Genomic DNA, 14,532 nt, shown 5'->3' with positions numbered 1-14,532 from the left:
CAGATTTTTTAATTTAACTTTTTATCACTTATAATATCTCATTTTTATGCAACAATCTGTGAAAAAATATTGTGTGCCTCTAAAGTCGGCCAGAAAACACTCTATTAAAATAGGAAATAAGAAATCAATGATTTTTAAACATAAAATATATATTATTGTTATTATCACGTTTAGTAAATTTATCTATGTATACATGTACACATGCTCAAAAAGATTGCTACAGTTTTTAATAAAATTGCAAATGGTATTTTTAATATATATTTACCAATAGTTTTTGTTTTGAAGGTAAGAAGATCATGTTAATTCAATTTATTTAATTTAAACTTGCATTATCCCGAAATGATTGTAGGAATATTATAGCAAGGAAGAAACTAATAAAATAATGTATTTATAAAAACCGGCATCTCTTAAATATTCCGCTATTTATTATATTATGTCATTTTAAACTGAGTAATTATAGAGACACCTCATAAATCTGTGAGCCACTTTCGACATTTATTGGGCAAACATTGCCTCATAAATCACTCAACCAAAGACAATTTCTCAGAGTACCCGAAACGAACTGCAGAATAAATCCACAAGAGAACGAAGGCTTCTGTTGGGCTCCGTGATAATCGCATCAGCCAACACTTTGGGCTCCCCATGAAGGAAGCCCAAATGGGGCGAAGGTTGGCACCAGAGGTTACTAACGCAATTTCTGTCAAATGTCAATTGAAAACCCGATTTGCCAGTCATCAGTCAGGGCCTCTTTTCCGCACCCAGGTCCACAGTTTGCGGCCATCAAACGGAAGCCAGAAATGGGGGGAAAATTGAAAACGGGGACGAGAAAGGATGCTCGGCAGGAGAAAAAAGAACATGAAGCAATTTCCGCTTTCAATCACATTTAGTGCAGCGGAAATGTGTGCAGAAATATGTTTCTCCTCCCTCTTTATTATGCAAATTTTTCAACAGGAATGAGGTTAGTTTGTATATTGCATTTCGGTTTGGCTCAATATATTTTCACGAAAAAGAAGGCAAATTGACCACCGAAGAGTAGCAGGGAAACACGATTAATTGCACATTATATGCAAAGAGTATCCAATTTAATTGATTTTTTTGTCACACTTTCCGTCTCTTTTTGTTACACATTTTCCCAGCTGGACACACTGCGTGTCTCACATTACACAATTTATTACTGCACTGAAACTACATTTTTAGTTTGTAAACTTAGTTAATATAAGGTTTCCATTGAGAATTCCTAAAATTATTAATTCTAATATATCTATCTTATATTGTTTTGATTTAATTACCATGGGCGTCTTCTTTGTAACATTCAGTATCTTTTATATTATTAAATTTTAAATGGAAAACATGATTTTTATCACCTCAACAAAATATTAAAATACTGTTTTTATACCCTTGCAGAGGGTATTATAATTTTGGTCAAAAGTGTGCAACGCAGTGAAGGAGACATCTCCGACCCTATAAAGTATATATATTCTTGATCAGGATCACCTCCTGAGTTGATATAGCCATGTCCGTCTGTCCGTCTGTCCGTCTGTCCGTCTGTCCGTCTGTCTGTCCGTCTGTCTGTTTCTACGCGAACTAGTCTCTCAGTTTTAAAGATATCGAATTGAAACTTTGCACACACCCTTCTTTCCTTTGCACGCAGTATATAAGTCGGAACGGCCGGGATCGGCCGACTATATCCTATAGCTGCCATATAACTGATTGATCGGAAATGCCATAACTCTGCTGTTTGTTAAGTTAGGAAGTTGGGACTTTCTATGGGTTTTATATTTGGCCAATCAATCCGACGTACCAAATTTCATAAGGATCGGCCGACTATATCTTATAGCTGCCATATAACTGATTGATCGGAAATGCCATAACTTTGGTGTTTGTAAAGTTAGGAAGTTGGGATTTTCTATGGGTTTTATATTTGGCCAATTAATCCGACCTACCAAATTTCATAAGGATCGGCCGACTATATCTTATAGCTGCCATATAACTGATTGATCGGAAATGCCATAACTTTGGTGTTTGTTAAGTTAGGAAGTTGGGATTTTCTATGGGTTTTATTTTTGCCTAATCAATCCGACATATCAAATTTCATAAGGATCGGCCGACTATATTCTATAGCTGCCATATAACTGAACGATTGGAAATGATATAACTTTGGTGCTTTTAAAGTTAGGAAGTTGCGATTTTTTATGAGTATTAAGAATGCATTATGAATGATTTTGGAGAATATAATTTGCAGAATATTCTGCAAGGGTATTTCAACTTCGGCTCCGCCCGAAGTTAGCTTTCCTTTCTTGTTTTGTATTAAAATGACCACTGAAATATTGTGTGAATATTTTGTATATCTTTTACATCTTTACTAGTGACAGTAAGTTCTCTAATTAAAATCTATACTACACGTGTATTTTTTCTATCTGCTTGGATTCAATGACTCCCAGAACACATCCTGAACACGTAAATCAATATGTGGCTCGATTGGCTCGTTTGCACACGAGCCCTGCATGAAGGAGAAATAAATAAAGGGCCACAGGGACCTGGGGAGGCAGGGGATGAAATGTGGTTGTCCTGGTCACACAAATGGCTGGAAACAGAAGCAACAGGCAACACACATATTACCTGCAAATTACGTCAACTGTTGCTCCAGACTATCTAGGGATAAGGCTAGATACAAGGGGTCAGAGGGTTAGGGTAAGAGAGGTCAAAACCAGAGTAGGTTAAAGCCAAAATGGTTTGCTTTTCAAATGAATAAATAAGAACGGTACGATAACACACTGGAAACCAGATTTTAAAAAAACTTATTTTTGAGTCAGAACTGAACTTTATAAAATAATATAAAATAAATTATTGGAAAGTATATAATAATTTAAGCTAATAAACTAAATATGCAAGAATATCGTGAGTCATAAAATATTTCCATTCCTTGTTTTGTATAATCAACGAAAATAAAGCTATTCTGGCCCTACAATGTTAATGCATATTCCTCTAAATGTAAAGAGTTTAGGACCTGTTAAGAGAATTTTAGTTCTTCAATAAAGCAAAATGTTGCTAAAAGGTGTTTTATATCTTTCTTATAGCCCAAATATAACAATAATCAAAACCAGAATTATAACAATTAAATGAAATTATTCAATATAAATTTGAAGCCTTTGTTAAATAAGGATGCACCCTCAGGTCGATCATCTGTTTGTTCTTAGTTAAACCTTTTCTCCTTTTTTTAAGTGGCAATCTCGAGTGGGTATTTTTCCAGTGAAGAGCTTAGCATCAGCCAAGCGACCCCTGCAAGGCAATGCGAAATGTCAGAGCACTTTTAAAGGTTCATTTAGACGGGAGCAAATTTTGTACTGAAAGGCTTGATGCAGTGTCTGTGCAGGAAACATACGGGGGCAGAAAAGGAGTGAGCACGAGCAGACAAATGCCAACAGGTTGTTGCTGTTGTTTGAGTAATTGAGGCTAAAAATGTAATGGTTTTTCGGGGGAAAGAGTTCATAAAACGACCTCCCAGTGGGTCCACGATTCGAGTGTGTTAAATGAATGCGAGTTTTATTTATAAATCGTTTGGGGTTAGTTTCTATATCTACCTACGTAAAACATATTTCCTTTGGTAGTTCACTAATGATTGCGGTTGAATGGGAATTTCAATAGGTGACATTGGATTGGGTCAACTTGGAGTATAAAAATGTTATTTTTATTAAGTGTTCCTTAAGGAATACTTAGGTTTTCACCAAAATAGTCTATACGCAAACAAATGAAATTGTATAAATAAAATAATATTAAGTTAATAGCAGTATATTGTTGCTAACGACTAAAAAATAGAAACGATTTCTTTATTTAAAAGTTTATTATACAAAATGAAAAATGATAAGAAAAGGGACCTCTAAAGATGATACCCTCGCTTTATAATTAATGATAACTATGTCTTCCAATTAAATACACTTAAGTAAAAAATATAAATACGTTTTGTATAATAAATTAACTTCAAAATATAATTTAATTTAAAAAGTAAACTAAGGGTATTTTTAAAAATCAATGAAAACATTTTATTACAATAGAAATATTGCTGTATTTAATATTATCTATATGCATCATTCATGGATTAAGGATGTAAATTGATGTATTCAAATTTTTGACATTAGCATGACAACACTGACACAAGTCGAAAGCTTTCACACTACAGGTGTCTGTCCGAGCGAGACAGCAACGCCCGAGAGAGAGAGGTAATAGCAAAAAAGAGCAAGAGAGAGGGCCGAGCGACAAGTGTGGTGAATTTGGCAACATCCTTGAGAACGCATTCACCCTTGGCCAAGCGAAGGCAAATTGTGCGAGGACTGCGTGGCGAAATCAAATCTAACTGATAACAGTCGAGTGGGAGAGAGGGCCGCCGGGAGGTAAAGAGAGGGCGAGAGAGCGGAAAAGCACGAGGCGAACTTTTCCTTCAGCAGGAGCCACGGATAACGGAACAGTTCGTGGCGGAGTTTCGAGTGAGTCGGTTGTGCCTCAGCGGAATAACGGTACACCACATCCTTCAAAGAGGGCCTATGTGTGCGAGTGTGAGTGTGTGGGTGTTGTAGCCCCAGTGGCCCGTGTTGTTGTAAAAGAAAACGAGAGTTTGTGCGGTCGCTTTAAAAAAAAAATGTTTCAGAGCTGAAGAAACCATAATCAAATTACCTCAAAATTAAATGTTCATTCATTTTTAAACTTAAACCAAAAAAAACTATAAAAACAGTAATAAAGGTTTTAAAAAATAAAAAAAAACACTCTGAGCAAGTGTAAATATTAAATAAGAACCTAATAAAAAATAACTGTTTTGATGCGAACTCTGTTGAATAATCAAGCAGAGCAGACTGCGCAGTTTGGCGCCGTGTGGGCGTCTGCCCAAAAAAAACAAGAAGTAAAACGGCAGGAAAAATAAGAAATACATAAGTCCACCTAGACAGGAATGCTGTGTCTGCCCCTGACTTTAATTTACAGGTTGTATTTGGGGCTCATCGGCAAACGCGAGAATTTCGCAAGCCTTGCAAAAAAGTCTAGGATCACTGGTGCGGCATAAAATTCGACCATTTTTTTAGTTTTCCGTACTCAAATGTTCAATAAATAAATAAATTTCTTAATTAAATTAGTGTGTAACTAAATAAAAAAAAAGTAAGGAATATGTTATTTTAAATTACATTTAGTTTTTCTATAGAAACTATAGTTTAGTTTTTTTAGAAATTTCAATCGCTTTTTGGTCTTGACCATTTGAAAAACGAGATTCCAGAAATATTCCCACTCTTTTATTTAACTCAATTGTCATGCCTATTGTTAAACTGTCAAATTCTGAAATACCTATTTTAATAAATTTTAGGAATCAGTACGATTGTTTTATAGTTTATAATTTTTATTTGTGACAGTCCTTAATAAATTGCATTATTCCTTAGGTGGAGTTTCTTTTTGAAGACTAAATATATTTTCTTGGTAGAGCCATCTCCTCTTATTGTTTATCTTTAATTAATTTGGCATAGATTTTGCTTTTATTGCTGCAGGAGTCCTTGCAACTTTTCCCTTTTTCAACTTCACTACTTTAAGAGCATTCAACCTTCTGCATGCCAAAGAATAGAAAGTGTTTTTACTGGTTTCTCCAGCATTTCTCCATCTTATTCTCATGTCTCGCTTTCACTTGGTCATGAAAATCAAAGTCCCCCGTCTTCCCCGTCAATGTATTGGCCCCATCTGCGTGGATTGGTCCTGTGTGAGTGTATACACATACACATGCACCTATATAGGGATGTTTGTTGTGGGGGCGTGAAAAGTTTTCTTCCTGTTTGAGTTGCGTATTTGGGCTCCATTTCAGCATTCCGCTTTTTATTTACTACAAATTGCTTAGCATTTTTGTTCCATTTCTTCCTCAGTGTTATTTTTATTTTTTGTCTTATTGCGTTTAATGCGCTGTTGGCAATTTGTTGAGATATAAAATTTACATCACACCCACGCCATTGCCGTGCCAATGAAATATTGTAATTAACTTTGCTGCCGACGGGCAAACCGATGGAAATTTTCGCCTTAATGAGGCGGCAACAGGTTCCTAGGCAGCTTCAATTAAGTTTTTAATAAGCGACTGTTCATGGCTAATATATGTATAATCATAAATATATCAACTCAGCTGTTGGCAATTCACAAAGTACTATCCAGCAAATGAATCCCCCGCGCGCGTCTTGCCACTGGCAAAATTTGAGTGTATTTAAAAGTTTTTGCTCTATCAGAAAGTTTTTCTTTAACTTTTCTCTGCTGTCCTTGTCGGCTGCACGAAACTTTCAGTTCTATTCATTATTAACGATAATATGTGCACGGCTCCACTGATGGTTAGTTGGTAAATGCCACAGGCACAAAGTTCGCAATTAATTGCAAACTACTGAGTGAAGTGCAATAATGTGATATTTTGCAGGACAGAGTTAGGAATTTGTAAGCAAAATTGGTCACTTTTAACTATGAATACTTGAATGCAAAAGCTTAGTCATAAGTCATGAGCGCCAGTTAGAATGAGGTCCATTTTACATGTGAAAGAAAACTTTGAGGAATTCCATTTAATGCTTTTACAAGAAAATAAGATACATTGGAAATAAAAATGCAAAAATACTAAATTAATTTTATTCGACTAAGTGGCCTGTTTTGTGACTTTCAATTCGTAGAAGAACTATCCGGTGGATCCATTCTCGCAACACATTCGATTATGCACGAGGACCGATCAAAAATTTAGAAGGGAAATGTTTTCAATCAAACTGCTTTTCTCAGCTTCTTACCAACTTGAACAGAAAACTAAATCAAGAAAAATAAATAGAAAATATATTGCTATTGGTCTTGGGATTGAAACTTGTTATTTTCCCAATGTATAATGCCCCAATATCATTTCATGATTTTCTATTAACAATTTTAAAAGCGAAATCACTTTATGTCAAATTTCTAGGTCCGGATGTAATGAGTCAAAGCCCAGTTGCTGTGTTACTAGTTCTTAACTATTCAAAATAGTCTAGACCCTGTGTAGTTTGATGATAGCTAGTCGAATTATTGTTGCATTTTTACTATACTTAAACTTGCATTTTCCGTACTAGGCGATCTTTTCTAGATACTATATAGTCCAAATGCTAATAGCCCAGGTTAAAGTGCTTTTATTCTGTTTTTGACTATTTATTTTTAGGACTATTAACAATGTTCTAGACCCTGTCAATACCAGTTGCTTTAAACTAAAAGGGGCTTAGGAAACTAGTCCTTGATGTTTAATTTTGTTCTAAATGTAAGGATTAAACAACTCAATGTAATATATATCTGCATTCTAATTTCAAATGTGAATTTTCCCTTGAAAAATATTTGGAATGCTATCTTCCTATTAGCCAGAGAATTAAAAGTTTTTTATTGCAAAAGCTTCGATTACATAAAAGTTATAAATTTGCTCTCTAAAACACCATCCACAAATATTTGCTACACTTTTGTAAATATAAAGCCAATAATAAACTCAGCACAAATTACGCATAAACTCAATAAGCAAACAAAGCATAACTTGAAATAAGGCCAATTTCAACAATAACGAGCCAAATCTACGCCCACGCACATTTAAAAGGCTGACAATGGCAAATACCATTTCTAAAATGTATTTAAATATTTGTGTACACATAGAAGTAAGCAGCTCCACACCCAATTGAATAACACCAGACAATAAAAAAAAACGTTAAAGTGGAAGAATATAATAAAGTGAAAATAACAAAATCAGTGATAACTAATACAAAGAAAAGAAATAAATAAAGCGATACGAAACAATATAAAGGAAGAAAAGCTGTCTTTGACTTTGAAAAAGGCAAGGAAACGTCAGAGTCATGAATTGAGATTCGAGTAAAGGAGGTAAGTTGATGAAAATAGGAAAAGTGATGAGTTTTTGTGAGATACATTTTTTTATGCAATCAATGAACCAGACCAATCTTTCCCTATGTTTTTATAACAAATGGTAATTAGGAAGAAAATATTAACGCTAATTATATTTCGCAATGAGCTGGGAAAACTTTATAAATATTTAATTATTGTGTGTTTATTTATGAAATTAATTCACACTGCGTTTTCATATTAAATTTCTCAATTGGCACATAGCCCACAACCTTTTCTCAAATTCATAGAAATACACAACTAACCAATTTTCATAATTCATTCAACAACATCAAGCAGCTCCCCAAAGTATGGCATAGATATTCCATTTCATCAAATGTATTAGCAAAATGAGAGCCTCAACCACCCGGGTGCGGTGCTCCCCTCAAGAGATTTAAATTTAGCCCAGGCCTTTATGTACACAAGTGTATACAATTTGGATGGAGTATATGCCAAATTATTGTACATAATTGAATTCGTTAAATTATTTACCCGATGAGTTTTTGGGGTTGCAAAAGAGGAGGAGACCTTTTAACCGCTCGTTGGTTTCTTAAAGTCCGCAAAGTGTAATAAAATTAAATGACTTTAAGGCTTAGGCTTGACGGGAAAGTATAATACAAATTCTTTGCATAAATATTGATATATGCCAGCGGTCTTGTGTGCATGTATTTGACTGTTCGTTCACCCTTTTTTTCCCCTTGAGACTAAAATAAAAAAAGTCCACTCCTGCCCATGTCTGCTATCTAAATATTCAGGGCTCTGACCCTGGAGAAGGTATTGAACCTCAGTTTCCACATCTAGTATAATTTTGCATATTTATAATCCGCATAATCACTCCTAAAATCAAACATTCAATGTGTTTCTTTATGGTGATTCCAAATTTACCGCATTCCATATTATCCGTTGCAACCAAATTGATGCAATAATATTTAATATAAATAATTCACTTTATTTTGGTAAATCCAATAAACCAATTTTCGCCCACAAGATTATTTTCCTATTGGATAACATAACATAATTTTCATTTTAATCGAATTAAAGTCATTTTGCCTGCTATCAATTATGAATAATTTGCTAATGCCAAAAGTGGACTGAAGTATTGTCTGCTGGACCCACTAGCAAAATGAAAAAGGCGGCAGCTTTAATTGAAAATTATTACTTAAGTTGAAACTAACAAGGTTACATCAAGTTTTGGAAATTGGGTTTAGAACTAAAGGTCACAGGCAAACTTCCCTGATTCTGATATTATCAATTATATGAGTGTATATATGTTCAAGTAAAGATATATATTCCATTTTAAATAACCTTCACTTTTAAAGCACTTTCCTTTTTATACATTTTTTTTGTTTTTATTTTTATTAAAATGGCAATGTTTATTTTTTTAAATTGGCTTTGAATGTACTTTTAAGTCATTTATTTTAATTTATTTGGTTTTGTCTTAAACTAATTTATTCATGCGAAGTCACAAGTCATGTTAATAAAAAATAAAACAGCTTCTAAAGCCGCTGTGACTCGTTAATTTCTGCAAGCCAATCGTAGCCCTTTCATTTGTTATAATTAAACAAAGCCTTGTTTGCTTGGATTAAGTATATGTCTGCCTGCATTCGCTTTTCCACATCAATCATAGTACTCGATGTCTGACGATAATGCTCATTCAGCAGCTGAATGCAAAATATACAGAGATGGGGAAATAATAGACCTCACATAAGCCATATGTGTATACGAACTTATGGGCGTGAGTCTGTGAGCATTTGAGATGTTTGTCTGCTTATGTTCTTAAGGCTTATTAGCTGATAATTCATTTCCCGGCCGATTTTATCCTCGCAGTAAACATGTTCATCGGTAAAGAACACACATGGTTCCGTCTGACAGTGACAATAAATATTAATGACCAACGGAATTAATAGATATTTAAACAAATGTAACTCCCTGATGGTGCCATGAAATTTTATTTAGTTACCATGTCCAGAAGCACTCAACTCGCACCCTCCAACTCCAGCGAAAACGACTTGTGTTAGCTTTCTTTATTATGTGCCGATTGTGTTCCTCTAATGACAAAGGGATATTACAATATTATTGACCTGTCATGGAACAAATAAATTAAACAGTGCGAAGTTGTGGAATTCTTAACAGTTTATGTCTTTTCATTGAATAAATAAGTTTACAAATACAAATACAAACTTTATAATTCGATGCTTTAAAAGAATAAAGCTATTAATTGACGGAAAATGTGTTGATCGTTCCTACAGCAGCTATATAATTAAGTCATCTGATTTTTGCAAAAGAAAATCCATAATTAACCATAATAATATTTTTATTTCCCTTTTTCCCGATTGTTCCTATGATATAGTATGTCGATCCGGTAATTCCGACTTATATGCTACCTGGAAGAAAAAGAAGACTTTTAACAAAGTTTTATCAAAATAGATTTATAACAAAGAAACGGACAGACGGACGATCGTCTCGCTTGGTGATGCTGACCAAAAATATATATACTTTATTGGATCGAAAATGAGTCCTTCATTGCGCTGCAAACTTTTGACTAAAATTATTATATCCTCTGCAAGGGTATAAGAATATTTGAATAATTTACTGTTTAAGTAAGCATATTTTTCACGCTTTTAAATATATATTACCGGTTAACCATTTTTATATAAACTCTAATTACAGATTTGGATTTGGGGTCAGTTATGCTAATTAAGCTCTGAAATTCGCCAAATTAATTCGGGTATTAGCGATGCAGGGGGACACCAAAAAACAATCTTAAAACAGCTGAAAACCGAGCAACAGCCACTGCTAATGAATAATCCGCTCTGCCCTCAATTCCAACTTTTCTCATTACTCAAATCTATATGTGTATATATATATATCTGCATTTAATTCCCAACACAGGGCAAAGAACTAAATACCGACAAAGTGAACAAAAATGGTTTGTCTAAAACCCAGGGAAAGGGGCGTGGCATCCAGAAGGGCGTGCATTTTTGTAAACTGTTTGGGCAGATTCATTTGCATTTCCCAGTGGGTGTCTATGGGCGTGGCCCCAAAGTCAAACGCCAAAGAGTTGCCTTCAAACAGAAACAAATTTGCGCTTCCATTTTAATTTTGCTTGCCTTTTAAACACTGACGTTGGAAAATCCTTTTAAAAGTGCCAAGAAGCTGTTGCAAACAAGCCGGAATTCTGTCTCTAAAGGCAGCTACTGCACATAATGGTCGCAAAAGTGCGAAAAAGGGGGGAAATACAAATGTTGGGTAGTTTGAGACACGAGTCATGGAATCTGGGCTTCAAAGATTTTTTTTTATAAATTTATAAGTAAAAAGAAATATATTTTCTATGAAATAAATATATTGAACCTTTTATATAACATTTTTAAAATTCTTAATAGTCATTAGGATATTTTAAGAAATCTTTTAAGGCAAATATACTCTACTATAAGTACGTACTTAATATTTTCGGATGTAATCCACTTATCCTTTCTCTTTTTTTATTAAATAAGTTTTTATAATACCGTCAAATTCTTTGGCAAGAGCGACGACTGCACTTGAGTTGTGGCGGTGCTGCATTTGAAGTGCCATCAAGTTGAGTCATTATGTTTTATAACCACACACTCGTTCTCGGCTCCTTTCACTCTCTTACTTTATTCTTATTGCCAAAGCATCAAAAGCACAATTAACCACAGTTTTGTTGCTGACATTTTATAGCACTTGTTCGACGTTTAATTACACTAATTTATATGCAAACTGCAGTTGACACGGCGACAGCAACGATGGCGACACTGAAGCTGTCGTCTAACAAAGTCCCTTTCATCCTTTTTATTTAAACATGTATTTGTCCTTTTTTGGTGGGTCATGCTTTTTACATACAAAGTACTTGTAATTGTTTGAGCTTTCGCTTATTATATCTCAAAAGTATTTAAAATTTAAGCGTTTACGAACTTTAAAATATTTTACGTATTCGTTTTCCTGCTTATTATTTTTAGTAAGGTATTAAAGTCATTAGTAAGTTTTAGCCGTTGACAATTCTAATAATAATAATTCTAATATAATTAGATTCAACTTATTTATTTTAAATTGTATCATCAGAAGTATCAAAATTTGCAGAAACACTCAATTTGTAGGAAAATGTTTTAAGCAAGTTATATTTCGGCAGGAATTTATAATAGCAATCATACGATTATTATAAGCAGAATTCAAAATATCTTTTAGGTAAGAAATAAGTTTCAAGTATTCTGTTTTAAAGCTCGAGAGAGAAATGAAAATAGTTTTCGTGCTTCGTAAAACAAAAATAATTCATATCTTAAAATGCCAAAACATTTTCAGTATTTTCACTTCGCATTACCAGCTTTGTTGTCTTCTGCTCCCTGAGTACACTACACTAAAAAGTATACTATATATAATATTTATGCCGTGAGGGCAATGCAATGTCAAAACCTCCTTCCCGCCCAGCGCCTTCAGCATCCTGGGTAAAGACATCAAACGCAGCTGCTCCTGAATTCCGAGCTGTTTTTTCTGCTGTTTGTAGTAAGTCTTTTTTAGTGGGGTTCCCCTTCTGGTCGCCGACTATTTTTTCGCATTCCTTCCGCCAGCTTCAAGATGTGTTCTTCAGCGTATTTTTCCACATGACATGCGTTTAAAAGGGCCGAGCTCGAAAAAAAGGAATTGCAATAAAACGCGAGTAAAACGAGCAGAGACAAAATTTGTCAACATGTTTATTAGTTTATTTTTTATTTTCCCTATTTCTTTTTCACTTCTATTGCTGCTTTTTATATAAATATTGGTCAATTGACTTTCGGTCTTACTGTTGCTGTTTTATATTTTGCTGTGTCTTCTGATTTTGCGGCATCTTGTTAATATTACTATTGCCTTTGCTAATGCTTTTGCTCTAGGGACTGCTACTTGGCTCTATTTGACCTTCATAAGCTCTGAACCAAATGTTTTGGGTGGGATTTCATTAGGGAAAAGGTTGCTGCATCATGATAGGTTAATAAATATTTGTAAATAATGAAAATGTACCAACCTGACCATTGATTTTTATTTGAATATCCTGTTGACTTTATTCCTAAAGTACTTCTTAACTAATGATTAATCTTATTAGATTCTGAATGTTATTGAAATTAATTAACCAATTAATTGAATATAAAATAGTTACACTTTCGTATAAAAATATAGTTTTTAGATTAATAAATAAATAATTAAAAAATAAATTAAGACCCCAGCCTATTAACGATTTTGACCAAAAATAAAACTTAAATTTTAAGAATATTCTACACTATTAAGGGATGTAGGCTACTGAAAAGGTCCTACTTAAAAAAATCTTAACTTTTTAGAGTACTACTTGTGGGTTCACTTGTGCTCAAAGTGCTTGAACCAGTTATCGGAGATAACTCAAAATGCAACTATTTTAAATAGTAAGGTATTAAAAAAAGGTACGCTTACGTTAGAAGAACTACGTTTAATATTATTCAGAAATAAAAAAGTATTTTTTCTAAGTATTTTTCGTATGTTTCATTTTATGTCCAAAAATTTCATCAGAAGCAAAGGGTCACAAATTATTTTTTTTTATTTTTTTCTCAACGATAGTTTTTGTGATTCTGCTTCTGATGGTGCTATTAGTGCCAGCAGCCATATTGATATGCTGTAGCTGCTATCTCAGATATTGTCGTTGCAGTTTTCACGACACTTTCTGTTGCCTTTGGACTCGGCTGCCTTAAAGGCCACAGGAAAAACACTTGCACCTGTCCAAAGTTCCAGACATGAAAGTAAACTTTTGTTTATGGAAACGGGTTAAATTACTTCCTCGTTTGAGGGAAAAAGCTAACAAACTTTGAGCTGTTTAGCAGGCTTCCCACACTTTCGCCCCTCGGTCAGTGGCTTTATTTCGGGGACCATGGCTGCCTTTCATCGCATAAACTATATCTATGCCTTCTGGGACCTTTTCATAAGCACGTTTTTATCTGCTTTACACATTTGTGCGTCTCTCAAAATGGGAGCATTGCTTGGGGGAGGGTCAAGCGTCCTTTAAGCCCCATTTAGGGCTCGCCAGTAAGAGCTTCTTTCATTCAGTCTGCTCCCCCAGCAATTGTCCGCCTTAGTCACATTCTGCTGATTTTGTCAGTTTTCTTTGTCATTGATTTTCGATCATAATAATTTCATGTGCTTTATGTGCCGGAAAGTGCCCGCTAAAAAGGACGACAAGCATCTGGCAATCCATTGCAATGCATTTATTCCGCTCATATGCGATGGTTTCAGCTCTGCAAAGATTTGATTTTTATGATTTTATGTTTACTGCCCTTTTTCCGCTTTTCGTCTAATCTCGAAGAATTCTTTAGCTTATTGTGTGTTTTTTTATGACTTTATAATATGGCTGTTATCTATTTTTTGTTTATTTTTGGAGTTGATTTGATAAATGGCAATTTAGTAAATAAGTTAAGTCATCCGGAGAGCGAAGAAATGGCAGACAACGTATACAAATAAAAAATGACTGCAGAATAAATACTGTTTTCATAAAGATTACCAACATAAAAAGAAAGAGCTAAATTTTCTGACACTATCCCATATATAAAATTGGTTAGATAAATTGCATACATTTTTTCAAGACCTATTGCGCAACGGACACTGATCAACTTAATCTTCGAGCCAATTTTTACA

General features: G+C 34.2%; 1 protein-coding gene across 1 annotated transcript in view; it reads left to right on the top strand.

Annotated features, from left to right (window-relative positions):
- The first annotated feature begins 4,471 nt into the window (after positions 1 to 4,471).
- LOC108048455 (probable G-protein coupled receptor CG31760) overlaps positions 4,472 to 14,532 on the top strand; it is a 35,792-nt gene continuing 25,731 nt past the window's right edge. The window contains exons 1-2 of the mRNA XM_017129123.2: positions 4,472 to 4,550; positions 7,648 to 7,869. The gene's annotated coding sequence lies outside the window, so the exon portion shown is untranslated. The remainder of the gene's footprint in view (positions 4,551 to 7,647; positions 7,870 to 14,532) is intronic.

Source organism: Drosophila rhopaloa, unplaced genomic scaffold, assembly GCF_018152115.1.
Source record: "Drosophila rhopaloa isolate 14029-0021.01 unplaced genomic scaffold, ASM1815211v1 contig_2, whole genome shotgun sequence".
NCBI classification, from domain to species: Eukaryota; Metazoa; Arthropoda; class Insecta; order Diptera; family Drosophilidae; genus Drosophila; species Drosophila rhopaloa.
Note: the sequence above shows the minus strand (reverse complement) of the source record. Positions and strands in the feature narration are given on the sequence as shown.